Source organism: Odocoileus virginianus, chromosome 3 (genome assembly GCF_023699985.2).
Source record: "Odocoileus virginianus isolate 20LAN1187 ecotype Illinois chromosome 3, Ovbor_1.2, whole genome shotgun sequence".
Taxonomy (NCBI): domain Eukaryota; kingdom Metazoa; phylum Chordata; class Mammalia; order Artiodactyla; family Cervidae; genus Odocoileus; species Odocoileus virginianus.
Window position 1 is genome coordinate 57,198,532 of NC_069676.1, and position 13,752 is coordinate 57,212,283.

Here is a 13,752-nt window from a genome sequence, read left to right on the forward strand (position 1 = left end):
AAAGAGCAGGATAATGCATTTTTTCATTTATTTCAAGTTATGCTGCTGAGATTTTATCTTCTTATGTATGTGTTGTTAAAGTGCCCTTTTATAAAATGGTCCTGATGGTAGATGGTTGTTTTGTTAATATCCTTGTTTGGCAAAACTAAATGTTCACACTTTATGTCTGCCTCACCCCACCCACCCCCCTTTTAAAACTTTTATAAGCTTTTGAAATGCTGTACTCTGGGACTCTCTAGTCTAAATAACTTTTAGAAGCCCTTTCAACTGGAGAGTCTGTTATTTTATGTGTATATTTGGTGTGTCTCCTCACTTGTTTCCTTCCTGGTGTAATCACTATTCCAACATTGACACTATCCAGCAAAATGTACTAAAATATTGCCAGTGGTTATAGCCTTTTCAGATGTGATTTAAGTTGAAAATCTTAAGATTTAAATTTATTAGGTTAAGAAGGGAAAAAGTTGGGGTTTTTTAATGTAGAAATGGAAGTTCTAGGTATTGCCTACAAATTCAGCCTTCTAAAATGAAGTGTTGTTTGTAGTAACTTTCAGCCTCAGTAATTGAAGGATTACCTGTTTGGGTGCTATTTTAGTTCCAAATAAATCATTCTGTTGTTTTGAATCAGCAGCAGTTTTAGTGTAATGGAGGAAGTCTTCTACAGTGTGCCAAAATATTATTCCTAATTCCTGGGTCAACTGAATTCACCAAAAATACAGTGTAAAGTGGGCTTCCCTGGTGGCTCAGACAGTAAAAAATTTGCATACAATACAGGAGACCCAGGTTCAATCCGTGGGTTGGGATGATCCCTGGGGAAGGGAATGGCAACCCACTCCAGTATTCTTGCCTGGAGAATTGCATGGACAGAGGAACCTCGTGGGCTACCATCCATGCAGTCACGAAGAGTCAGACACCACTAAGTGACTTATCACTTTCATATTTTCATAATTTATATGAGACCTTGAATAAAATTTCTGAGATCACCTAGTTCAATAATTTTTGTTTTGGCCATGCCATGAGTGGGACCTTAGTTCCCTGACCAGGGATCAAACCTGTGCCTCCTACAGCGGAAGCATGAAGTCCTAACTACTGGACAACCAGCTAATTCCCAATAATCATATTTTTAAATGCTTTGCAATCTACACAGTGCTTTCACACATATCAGTTGTGCCCAACTAGGATAAAGTGACTTGCCCCAAATCATACAGATCTTAGTGGCAGAGGAAGGATTAGAACCCCAACTTCTAACTGAAAGGAAAGAATTGAATGGGTAGAAGGTGAATTGGGACAATCATGCCCCTGTGATTACTTCTGTTTTCAGAGAGATGTCCAGATAAATTGAAAACTTTTTTAAACCACAATGTTTATGCAAAGAAAGGTCACTGGTAACCAGAGTATGTTTTAAGTAAAGTGATAAAGATAAGCATAAGAGGTGTAGATTGCTGCAGTAAGAAAGAAAATAGAAACATAAGGTCGAGGACTTCCTGGTGGTCCAGTGGCTAAGACTCTGTACTCCTAATGCAGGGGGCCCAAATTCAATCCCTGGTCAGAGAACTAGATCCCACAGGCCGCAACCGAAGATCCTGCATGCCACAACTAAGAGTACTGTGCAGCCAAATAAATAAATATTTTTTTAAAAAAAGGGCTACCTGCCTATCTCTAGGGTTGTTTGGTACCAATAAGTAGAAAAATGGAATGCCTTAGGATATGTCAAATGCTGTTTCAGGTGTTTAACTGTTACACAGCTTTGTGCATAATCAGTATCAGATAAGGGAGTTAATAAGGTGACTGGAAACTTGAGAACATTAGAAGTGTCCTATTGGATCTATTCAGTCTTTTTTCTAGTCCTTGACAATGGCAGCAATTTCTATCTTCCTTTCTGGTCTCAGTTCCCCTTCTCCCCTTCTGCATTATTCACAAGCTTTTGTGAGAGTGTATAGCTGCATCTATGATAGCAACTTCAAACACTTTTGAAACTTTCTACGAACATTTCTTTTTATGGTGTTACTAACCATAAATTTATTTCGATTAACTTAAGCCTTTGAACATATCTGTGCTTTTGACCCATATGGCTTCAAGATTCTAAAGTTGGTATCTTCCATATATATGCTACCCAATGAACTTTTATACATATCAAATGTCAAATTCTCTTTTCCTTATGAAAGTGACAAGTATTCATTTGAAAAATTTAGATAAATCAGGAAAAAAAGAAATAAGAACTTATAATGATGAAATGTTAATTTGCTGTATATAAATGGCCAGTATTTTTTTCTAAGTGTGTTCTGTGTCTATTTATATATATCTTGAATGTGTGTACATTTATTGATACACATATGTAGCACTGAAGGGCTGATGCTTTCGATTTGTGGAGTTGGAGAAGACTCTTGAGAGCCCCTTAGATTGCAAGGAGATCAACCTATCAATCCTGAAGGCAATCAACCCTCAATATTCATTGGGAAGAACTGATGCTGAAGCTGAAGCTCCAATACTTTGACCACCTGATATGAAGAGCTGACTCATTGAAAGGGACCTTGATGCTGGGAAAGATTGAGGGCAGGAGGAGAAGGTGGCAACAGAGGATAAAATGGTTAGATGGTGTCATCAATTCAACAGACGTGAGTTTGAGCAAACTCCAGGAGGTAGTGAAGGACAGGGAAGCCTGGCATAATGTAGTCTGTGGAGTCGCAAAGAATCAGACACGACTTAGCAACTAAATAACAACAACAACATGTGTACATAATGAATATTTTATTTCCAAAAAATTTGCAACAAGTAGTCATAGTGCACGTTCAGTTTGAAGATGGGATTTGCACTTAATGATTTGTTGGAAACATATTTCTCTATAGCTAGTCTTCCAAAACATGATTTTGTAAAAACTTTGTAAAATTTTTAATTGGAGGATAATTGCTTTACAATATTGTGTAGGTTTCTGCCATACATCAACATGAATCAGCCATAGGTATACATATGTCCCCCAAAATATGATTTTTAGTGTCTGCATATTAAATATGTATCATATTGATAGAACTGCATTTACCAATCTTAATGGAGTATTTTAATTATTTTCAAAATCTTGCTAGTGTAAACAATTTCAATGAATATTCCTATAGCTAAATCTTTGCCCACATCCAGAATTAATTGGTTAGAATTTGTTTTTAGAAATGCTCAAGTCATTTAAAATCCCTTATTTCATAAACAACAACTCCTAATTCTGTTTTGGTCATTTGTGATGAATAAGTAATTAATAAGCATTTGTGGCTATCCTATCTTTTCATTATTTAGATTTATCTTAAAAATTTAAATCCTTATCATTTCATTCTGTCCTTGAAAGAGGTTATAAGATTATCTTTTCTGACCAGTCATTGTTATTAATTAGGTCTTTTTTTTTTTTTTTTTTTGCAACTCCCCTACTCCTTTCCCCACCCATTTCAAAATCTCAAGAATTTTGTAAATCTGTGGTTTACAAGTCTGTGCTCATAAGATTGAAAATGTCCCTTTTATGGACACAGCCAGCAAGACACATTTGTTCTCAATTGGTGAAGCAATTGCTTTCTTTAGCTATGTAGATTCATTTGAAGGAAGGGGGCAAATTAGTTTCCTGTAAGAGTGGCTAAGTCCTGTCTGACTCTTTGCAACCCCATGGACTGTAGCATGCCAAGTTTCCCTGTCCTTCACTCTCTCCTGGAGCTTGCCCAAACTCATGTCCATTGATTTGGTAATGCTGTCCAACTGTCTTATCCTCTGTCGCCCTCTTCTCCTGCCCTCAGTCTTTCCCAGCATAAGGGTCTTTTCCAGTGAGTCACCTCTTTGCATCAGGTAGCCAAAGTGTTGGAGCTTCAGCATCAGTTCCTCCAGTGAATATTCAGGGTTGATTTCTGTTGGGAGTGACTGATTTGATCTCCTTGCTGTCCAAAGCACTCTCAAGAGTCTTCTCCAGCACCACAGTTTGAAACCCATCAGTTCTTTGGCGCTCAGCCTTCTTTATGGTCCAACACACATCCGTACTGACTACTGGAAAAACCAGGTATGAGTGTGTTAGTCACTCAGTTGTGTCCGGCTGTTTATGACCCTGTGGACTGTAACCTGCCAGGTTCCTCTGCCCATGGGATTTCCTAGGCAAGAAACCTGGACTGGGTTGCTACTGCCTTCTCCAGGAGATCTTTCTGACCCAGGGATGGAACCTGGATCCCCTGAAATGCAGGCAGATTCTTTACCATCTGAGCCACCAGGGAAGCCCAATACATGACTACTGGAAACAGCATAGCTTTGACTATACTGACTTTTGTCGGCACAGTGATGTCTCTGCTTTCTAATAACGCTATCTAGGTTTTTCATAGCTTTTCTTCCAAGGAGCAAGCGTCTATTTTGTGGCTGCAGTCACCGTCTGCGATGATTTTGGAGCCCAAGAAAATAAAATCTGTCCTTGTTCTCACTTCTCCCCATCTATTTGCCATGAAGTGATGGAACTGAATTTAGAGGTAATGGAGATCAAAGGATCCTCAAAATCAAGAATATAGTTAACTAAATATGAAAAACAGGATGATCTCATATATATTCAAATCTCTAATATTTTGCATGAGTTCAAGTATTCCCACAGATATAAAAGTCTATTCTCACAAAAATGAATATGCAGGTCTTAGAGATGGGGAAGAATTCAAATTGTCACTGTTCCAAAAGTGAGATTAACCCAGGCTTTAGTACAGAGGTATTTTAAATGCTTGAGTTGGGCTTCCGTGGTGGCTCAGACAGTGAAGAATTCACCTGTAATGTGGGAGATGTGGATTCCATCCCTGGGTTGGGAAGATCCCCTGGAGGAGGGGAGGGCATGGCGACCCACTCCAGTATTCTTGCCTGGAGAATCCCAAGTATGAAAAACAATAATCTCATATATATTCAGATCTCTTATGTTTTGCATGAGCTCAGGTATTCCCACAGATGTAAAATTATTCTCACAAAAATAACATATGCAAGGTCTTAGAGATGGGGAAGAACCTAAACTGTCACTATTCCAAAAGTGAGATTAACCCAGACTTTAGTACAGAAGTATTTTAAATGCCTGAGTTAGGCATTTCACTGTGCTTCTTGGAAGAGAATGCCTCCTTTGTCACCTATTATGAGTAAAATGTTGCCATCTACATTTCAGAGTAGCCAGGAACCCGAAGTTTTCCTAACTTTAACAAGAGACCCTGGAAACAATACTAGAGTAGTGGACCCTTATTTTATCCTTAAAAAGTAATTTGGGGTGGGACAGGAGAAGCCAGATTGAATATCCATTTATTTGGCTTTTGAAGGGCTGGGTTAAATAGTTTAAGGAAATGTATATTGATCTGACCTAAGTATTCAGAAGAACTGAATCGTAGTTGTGACTCTACCTTAAATGTTTTCTGAGGCTTCAATGTTGTAGTTTCTAAAAAGAGAAGTCAGATGCTAAAGTTCTTTATAGGTTTAAGAAACCTATTGTTGTACTATTTACTAAAGATTACTCCTGTATTTTGAAGTAGAAGGAAGAAATTAACATGCTTGTCTCCCTAAAATCTTGATAATATGTAACATTAGCTTCTTAAAATCCAGAATGTAACATCCTGATCAGCAGGTCCTTACCCATTCTCCTTAATATTTGTCAGAAAAATAAAACTGTCTAACAGTGAAGCACATGACAATGGATAGTTAGAAACTAGAAGAGATCCCCAAATTAGAAGTGTTTGGAAAATATCTTTTATTTGAAATATTTAAGAAAGAAAAATAATTCTCCCTGGAGGTGGAGGAGGAGCCTTACTTAAATGACCTCTGTAGGTCCCTTTTAGTCTAAAAAATCCCCACTTGGATTCTCATCAGGGAAAGCACAAAATGATTTAACTCTTCAACACAGCCTTATTCTTGGCAAGGTTGAAATTCAACAGTGAAAATCAAGGAAAACTTGTTTCATATTCTCTTCAAGACTGTTTCCACTAGCCCAACCCTTCCCTCTCAGTTGCTTTGAAATTATGCCTGAGGCTTTAACTCATTTGTCTGCAATGAACATTCTGCAGTGTAATAATTGAATGCCAGAGATGTGTCCTGACAGGAAATTCAAATCATTGATGTTCAATGCACAGGTTAAAGACCTTACCAAGGCCAGGCCTTGAAAGGCACTGTAAAAGTTGAAAGGCCTAGGCTACCCCTGAGTTCCCCACTTCACCCCCATTTATCTTGTTCTGGTCAGTCTATGTGACCTAGGAGTATTTACCTATTAAATTATATTTTACAATTTCTATTTTAATAATACAAACTATTAATTCCTGGACATGCATTGTCATGCATGGCATTTGGGGATATTTGTATAGCTACCTTTTATTTGTAAGAATTTCTTCAGCGTTTTGGGGTTTCTGAGGTTGCTCTGTCTCTTTTCTCATCCTCTTTTCCCTTGCATTGTTCATTAGCAAGGGCATGAAACTCTGCTCCCAATGACTCATTATTACTCACTAGAGTAATCTACTTTTCTTTGTGAAGCTCAGTTTGGAAGATGCTTGAGTTGCCATTCCTAAGAACAGGTCCTAAGAGCACATCCTGTTAGCTCTCATCTCTCCATGCTAATACCAAGAAGCACTGATACTGATCACAGAAAGTGGAACAGCTGCTTCATTTGATCTTGGCCAAGCCTGACACCACTGCAAAAAGACTCTCTGCAGTAAGCAGAGACTAGGGTCTGACTGGGCGGGGGTGGGGAAGAATTCTGTATTGTAGGCTCCTAATCCACAAAGCAAAGGAAATCCAATTGTATTTACAGAGCCCTAGAAAGGGCTCATAAAGTTCATAAAGTAATTTGTCATACACTAAGTTGTACTTTTCATGACCAGTTTTAGAGATAGGTAAATCATCCCTTATTATATTTGAAACCGAGGAAGGCCCTGTGGAGCTTTCAGGCACAGAGGACCTTTTGTCCCCTGTTTTGTATAGGCAAGATTCCAACCTCCATGACCTTCCCTGAGTTCCAAAGTGCAGATTCAAACCAGTTGCCAATTAAGGGAGGAGCTGCCAAGAAACTATCTGAATCAAGATTAAAGGGACCAGAGAATCTCATCAAGATTAGAGACTGGACCACCTGAGATGAGATTAAGGGAGTGCAAACCCTACTGTCATCCTAATCTTGTCAGAGACCTCACCCTTAAACCATTGTTATAAAACCTTTATCATATCCTTCCTAGGTTGAGACATAGATTTTTGAGGCAGAAGCTCAGTGTGTCTCCCTTTGCCTGCCTGCTAAAGCAATAAAGCTGTCCTTTTCTACTTTACCCAAAGCTGTCTCCAATATTAGATTTGGCACCATACAGAGAGGCTGAGCTTTCAGTAAAGTAACATGTTCATCTTGTGTCCGAGAAAGCTGAAGCTCTGGAGAGGTTTGGTTTCTTACCCAACAGCGCTAACTTTTGTGAACTCCCTAAGATCCATAGTAATCCCTATTCATTCTCACAGCGTGTCCTGTTCAGACCCTGGTGCCTGCTCTAGATCTGGATAGGGAATATATTAGCAGTCACTACCTCAGTGGATGTACAGTTGACTTAAATCATCCTCCTCCCCCTGACCCAGCCCATCTGCAGCTCAACTGACCTCTCAGCATCAAAGTTCTGTCACTTGGTGCTCAAGCAGGATCCCGGTCCTGACGTCCATCTGTGTCTGAACTATAGTTTTTGAGGGTTGACCCCCATCTTCTCCATGTCTGATGTTAAGTAGCGAGGATCAGTGAACCAGCTGACAGCTCAAATCCTATAGTCTTTGGCTGTACAACTGGTTCATTGACCCTGGCTACCTGACCTCAATTATTTACCTCCAGTCATCCCTCCTTGACAGTGCTGCATACTTTTACCTCACCAGCGTTAATTAATTACTTCTGCCTCTCACCCTTTCATATTCTAAATGTTAGTTCCCAATCAGACTTTCCAGACCCTCCTTACTTTCTCTCAGACTCTGAACCTGATCTGAACTCCTAAGACTGCTTCTTATCCATGTTCTTCTAGGCTAGGCAAATGATAGCCCCTTCTAACCTATATGAAACTTGTATTTTTAATATTTTCTTTTGTTGCTTAGAATTTCAAAGTCTTGACTTTCTTAGCTTATATTTTCTTGGCCCACACTATATCACTGGTTACCATACCTTCTGCTTAGTTGAAATGGGATATGTAAAACCACTGTATTTAAGCCATAAACCTCATACAAATGTACTCTGCTGTTGTTATTAGGCAATTCAAGTCAGAAGTGTTTCTAACCTTTCTGGTGGAGGAAGACAGGCTGTCAGCTGAAATAGGAACAACAGTTATCACCCAAACCAAAAATAATACATGTGTAACATCTATGACACTACCTCAACTGAATTTTTTATGTAGTTGATTCCTCTGACAAGGTCACCAACACAGGCATTTCAGATGTGTCATAGAAAACAGAAATAAAATATTCTAGGCTATTCTAAAGGTCTCAGAACCTTTCCTCTAATCAACCTGAAGATACTGAGTTATCAGATAGCACCTACTCTGATTGACTTTCCCATGCCAAGGTAATAATTACTTTCAATGTTTATACAACATTGTATATAGTCTTGTTCTTACCCATATTCAGTTCAGTTCAGTCGCTGCTCAGTCATGTCTGACTCTTTGGACCCCATGAATCGCAGCACGCCAGGCCTCCCTGCCCATCACAAACTCCCGGAGTTTACACAAACTCATGTCCATCGAGTAGGTGATACCATCCAGCCATCTCATCCTCTGTCGTCCCTTTCTCCTCCTGCCCCCAATCCCTCCCAGCATCAGGGCCTTTTCCAATGAGTCAACTCTTCGCATGAGGTGGCTAAAGTATTGGAGTTTCAGCTTCAGCATCAGTCCTTCCAATGAACAGCCAGGACTGATCTCCTTATAGGATGGACTGTTTGGATCTCCTTGCAGTCCAAGGGACTCTCAAGAGTCTTCTCCAACAACACAGTTCAAAAGCATCAATTTTTCGGCGCTCAGCTTTCCTCACAGTCCAGCTCTCACATCCATATGTGACCACTGGAAAAACCATAGCCTTGACTAGACGGACCTTTGTTGGCAGAGTAATGTTTCTGCTTTTTAATATGCTGTTATCTTCTGCCGAAAAAAAAAAAAAAAAGATTTTCTGGGGAAAATAATTTCATTATTTTAAAGTTTTAGGTGGCGTGATTGAGGCCCAGAGATTTTAGTTAACTTGCCTAAGTGCACTAAATGACTTAAGAGTGCATTTTATACTTGAACTGATTTTTATTCTCACTCTAAAGAATCTGCTTTTTCTGTTTCTCTAGCCCATGCATCTCAGGACTGTAAAACATCCTGGGAAGGGAACTGCTCATTTATTTCAAGATTAAGTGAAGATATAAAAGCAGATACCCACTTAACATCACATAATATGCCTCAGAAAGGTATGTTCAAGTATCTACACCAGATTATGGTTTTCAATAATTATACAATGCTGCCATCTTGTGGATATGCTGGCTTCTATGGTCCAGAATCAGCTAGTTGGATCTGAGCATTCAAATGTTAAATGCCCGGGAAAGGCTGGAGTTGAGGAACTTATAATAACATTTGAGGGGCTAAGTAAGTGTTAGGGGTTTGAGCAAACCTACTGTGCTTTCTGCACAATACCAGGGGCTTCCTCTATGACTCAGTGGGTTTGATCCCTGGGTTGGAAGGATCCCCTGGAGGAGGAAATGGCAACCCACTGCAGTATTCCTGCCTGGGAAATCCCATGGACAGAGGACCCTGTGTAGAGTGGCAAAGAATCAGACATGAATGAACACACACACATTATGCTTTATGAAAAAGATCAAGCATTGTTAATATTTGAATGCTGTGGACACGACTGAATGACTAACACATATGACATAAAGTCAGTGTATCTTATATTACCTGTTAAGGGGATAAGAAAGAAAAGAAAACAAAGGTATATCTTTTTCATATGGATAACCAGTTATTCTTGCATCACTGGTTGAAAAACTTTCTTTTCCCTGTCTTAGTTTGAGATGCTATAATAAAATACCATAGATAGACCAGGTATCTTAAAGAACATAAATTTATTTTCTCACAGATCTGGAGGCTAAAAGTCTGAGATCTGGGTTCCAGCAAGGTCAGCTTCTGGTGAAGGCCTTCTTCCAAGTTGGCAAACTTACATTTTCACATGGCAGAAAGCAGTTAGATTGTCAAGAAAAGTAAACATCACACAAGGACATTGCTTCCTCTCTGAGGAAAGAGTTAACATGTTTTCAGTTGTATACAAGATGTATCATGGTAGGTGGAAGTATGACCTTGATATTGTCTTTATTTGGAGATAAGTATGGTTTAAGGGGAGAAGGCAATGGCAACCCACTCCAGTACTCTTGCCTGGAAAATCCCATGGACGGAGGAGACTGGTAGGCTGCAGTCCTTGGAGTCACTAAGAGTCTGACATGACTGAGCGGCTTCACTTTCCCTTTTTACTTTCATGCTTTGGAGAAGGAAATGGCAACCCACTCCAGTGTTCTTGGCCTGGAGAATCCCAGGGACGGGAGAGCCTGGTGGGCTGCCGTTTATGGGGTCACACAAAGTTGGACACGACTGAAGCGACTTAACAGCAGCATGGTTTAAGGAGATGCATGTGTGTGCCAAGTTGACAAGGGATGAACTTATGATAATAAATTTTATGTGTTATCTCAGCTGGGCCATAGTACCCAGATATTTGCTCAAACATTATTTTGGATGTTTATGTGAAGGTATTTTTTTCTTGGATGAAATTAACATTTAAGTAGGTGGAATCTGAGTAAAGAAAATACCCTCCGTAATATGAGTGGGCCTCATCCAGTCATTTGAAGGTCTTCATAGAAAAAAGATTGACATCTCCCAAGCAAGAAGGAGTTAAAGAAGACAGCCTTTGGAACTCTTTGCAACCCTTCCCTGGGTCTCAACCTGCTGGCCTACCCTGCAGATTTTGAATTTATCAAGTTTTCACAATCACATGAGCTAGTTCATTAAAATAAATCTCTCTCTTTGTCATCCCCCCACCCCTCCACCCCATCCTGTCAGTTCTTTTTCTATAATGCATTCCTTCACTTTATTCAGGTCACTGCTAAAATGTTCTCTTCTTAAAAAAAATAAATAAAATGTTCTCTTCTTAGAAACACATTTCATAACCAAATTATTTAAAATAGACCCTTACACATACCCTCTTGCCACATCTAGTTACTTTTCAGCTCTTTATTTTCCTTTAAGCATTTACTAGTCTCTAAAACTATATATATATGTGTGTGTGTGTGTATATATATATGTATATGTGGAAGAAAGTGTGAAAGTGTTAATTGCTCAGTCATGTCTGACTCTTTGCAACCCGCCAGGCTCCTCTGTCTGTGTAATTCTCCAGGCAAGAATACTGGGTTCTTTCCTCCTTGAGGACGAACCTCATTTCCTCCTCCAGGGAAACTTCCCAACCCAGAGGTTGAACCTGGGTCTCCTGCATTGCAGGCAGATTCTTTACCATCTGAGCCACCAGATGGTGGCTGCTAGTGGTAAAGAACCTGTCTGCCAATGCAAGAGACATGGAGACATAAGAGACACAGGTTTGATCTCTGGGTTGGGAAGATCCCTTGGAGGAGGGCATGGCAACTACTTCAGTACTTACTCTTAACCTGGAGAATCCCATGGACAGAGGAGCCTGGCAGGCTGCAAACCATAGGGTCACAGAGTTGGATACGACTAAAGTGACTTTAGCATGCATGTAATATATATCCCTGGTAGCTCAGATGGTAAAGAATCTGCCTGCAATGCAGGTGACCTAGATTCGATCCCTGGGTTGGGGCGCTCCCCTGGAGAAGGAAATGGCAACCCACTCCAATATTCTTGCCTGGAGAATTCCATGGACAGAGGAGTCTGGTGGGCTATAAGTCCATGGGGTTGCAAAGAGGCAGACACAACTAAGCTACTGACACACAAACACACTCTTTTATTGACTTATTTCCTTTACTAGAACACTTGCTCAATGAGACAGGAACTCTTTCTGTATTGTTCACTAATGTATTCCCAGTTCAGTGCCTACCTCAATTATACTTGTTGAATTCTTGAATAGAATATATGTATATACAATATAGATTTACATATATACATATTCTTTCTATGACTGAAACCTGCCTTTTTTCGGTTAACAATACATCTATAACATGGACTTCTCCACATGGACCTTGTTCTTTTAATTGGTTGTGTTTATCCATGGTGTGGACATGCTGGATTGGAACTATTCTACTGATAGTTTTTGAGTGGTTTCTGGCTTTTCACTCTGAGTTTTTTTAAGTCACAAACCACTACTATATGCATATATCTTTGTGCACCTGTGTGTGGATTTCTATAGGATAAATTAATAGAAGTGAGATTTATGAGTCAGATAGGTTTTGTCAACTCATACTCTTGCAATGTGGTTATACCCTTACCCTTGCTGATTGTTAAATATGTGGCAGCAAGCCCTTGAGGCTGTACTCTAGGGCCGTGAGTGCCTACCACAAGAGAGGGAGTTTCCTTTTCTCCCTAGATTTCTTTCTCATGCAATTTTCAGGAAAGCATTGCTTTGACCTGACTGAAGGGACCTCCTATTAGACACCTATGAATAAAAATCTGATACTGCAATAATTCAAACAATGTTTGAAATGGTACTGATCAGATATTTCAACTGTAGTTTTACTTGGCAGTGTGAAACACACTAGGTGAAACACAGCAATTGAAGGAAGTAGTTTGTAAGGAAGTTTAATAAAAGTCCAACTAACTCTCCTCCCAGCTTTATCTGACTGCTCCTTCTGTCTTTTTTGCTGGTTCCCTTTTCTCTGCTTGCCCCTTGGCTACTTTCACCAGGTCTTTGTCCTTAGCCTTCTTTTTTTTTTTATGTCCTTCCTATTTTCCTAGTTTGATCTCATTCATCCTTTCAGCTTCCTATACAGTAGGCATGTCAGTTCAGTTCAGTTCAGTCGTTCAGTCGTGTCCAACTCTTTGCGACCCCATGAATTGCAGCACGCCAGGCCTCCCTGCCCATCACAAACTCCCGGAGTTTACTCAAACTCATGCCCATCAAGTCGGTGATGCTATCCAGCCATCTCATCCTCTGTTGTCCCCTTCTCCTCCTGCCCCCAATCCCTCCCAGCATCAGGGTATTTTCCAATGAGTCAACTCTTTGCCTGAGGCGGCCAAAGTACTGGAGTTTCAGCTTCAGCATCAGTCCTTAACAGCCAGGACTCACCTCCTTTAGGATGGACTGTTTGGATCTCCTTGCAGTCCAAGGGACTCTCAAGAGTCTTCTCCAACAACACAGTTCGAAAGCATCAATTTTTCGGTGCTCAGCTTTCTTCACAGTCCAACGCTCACATGCATATATGACCACTGGAAAAACTATAGCCTTGACCAGCCGGACCTTTGTTGGCAAAGTATGTCTCTGCTTTTTAATATGCTATCTAGGTAGACATGCCAGTGACCTCCAAATCCATATTGCTAAGTCAAACTTCTCTTTTTTGGAACCTTATATCTGTCTTCCCACTGGACACCCTCACTAGGTTAAACCACAGGGATTAGTTAGTCCCAAACTGGTTGTATTACTTGCCCCTAAACCTTTGTTCCAAGCCCATTCCTTCTCTAGGATGGTTTTTCCTTAGTGAAGGCTACCAACCTTTTTTTTTTTTAATTTTTATTCATTTGGCCGTGATGGGTCTTATTTGCGACATGCAGGATCTTTAGCTGAAGCATGTGAATTCTTAGTTGTGGCCTATGT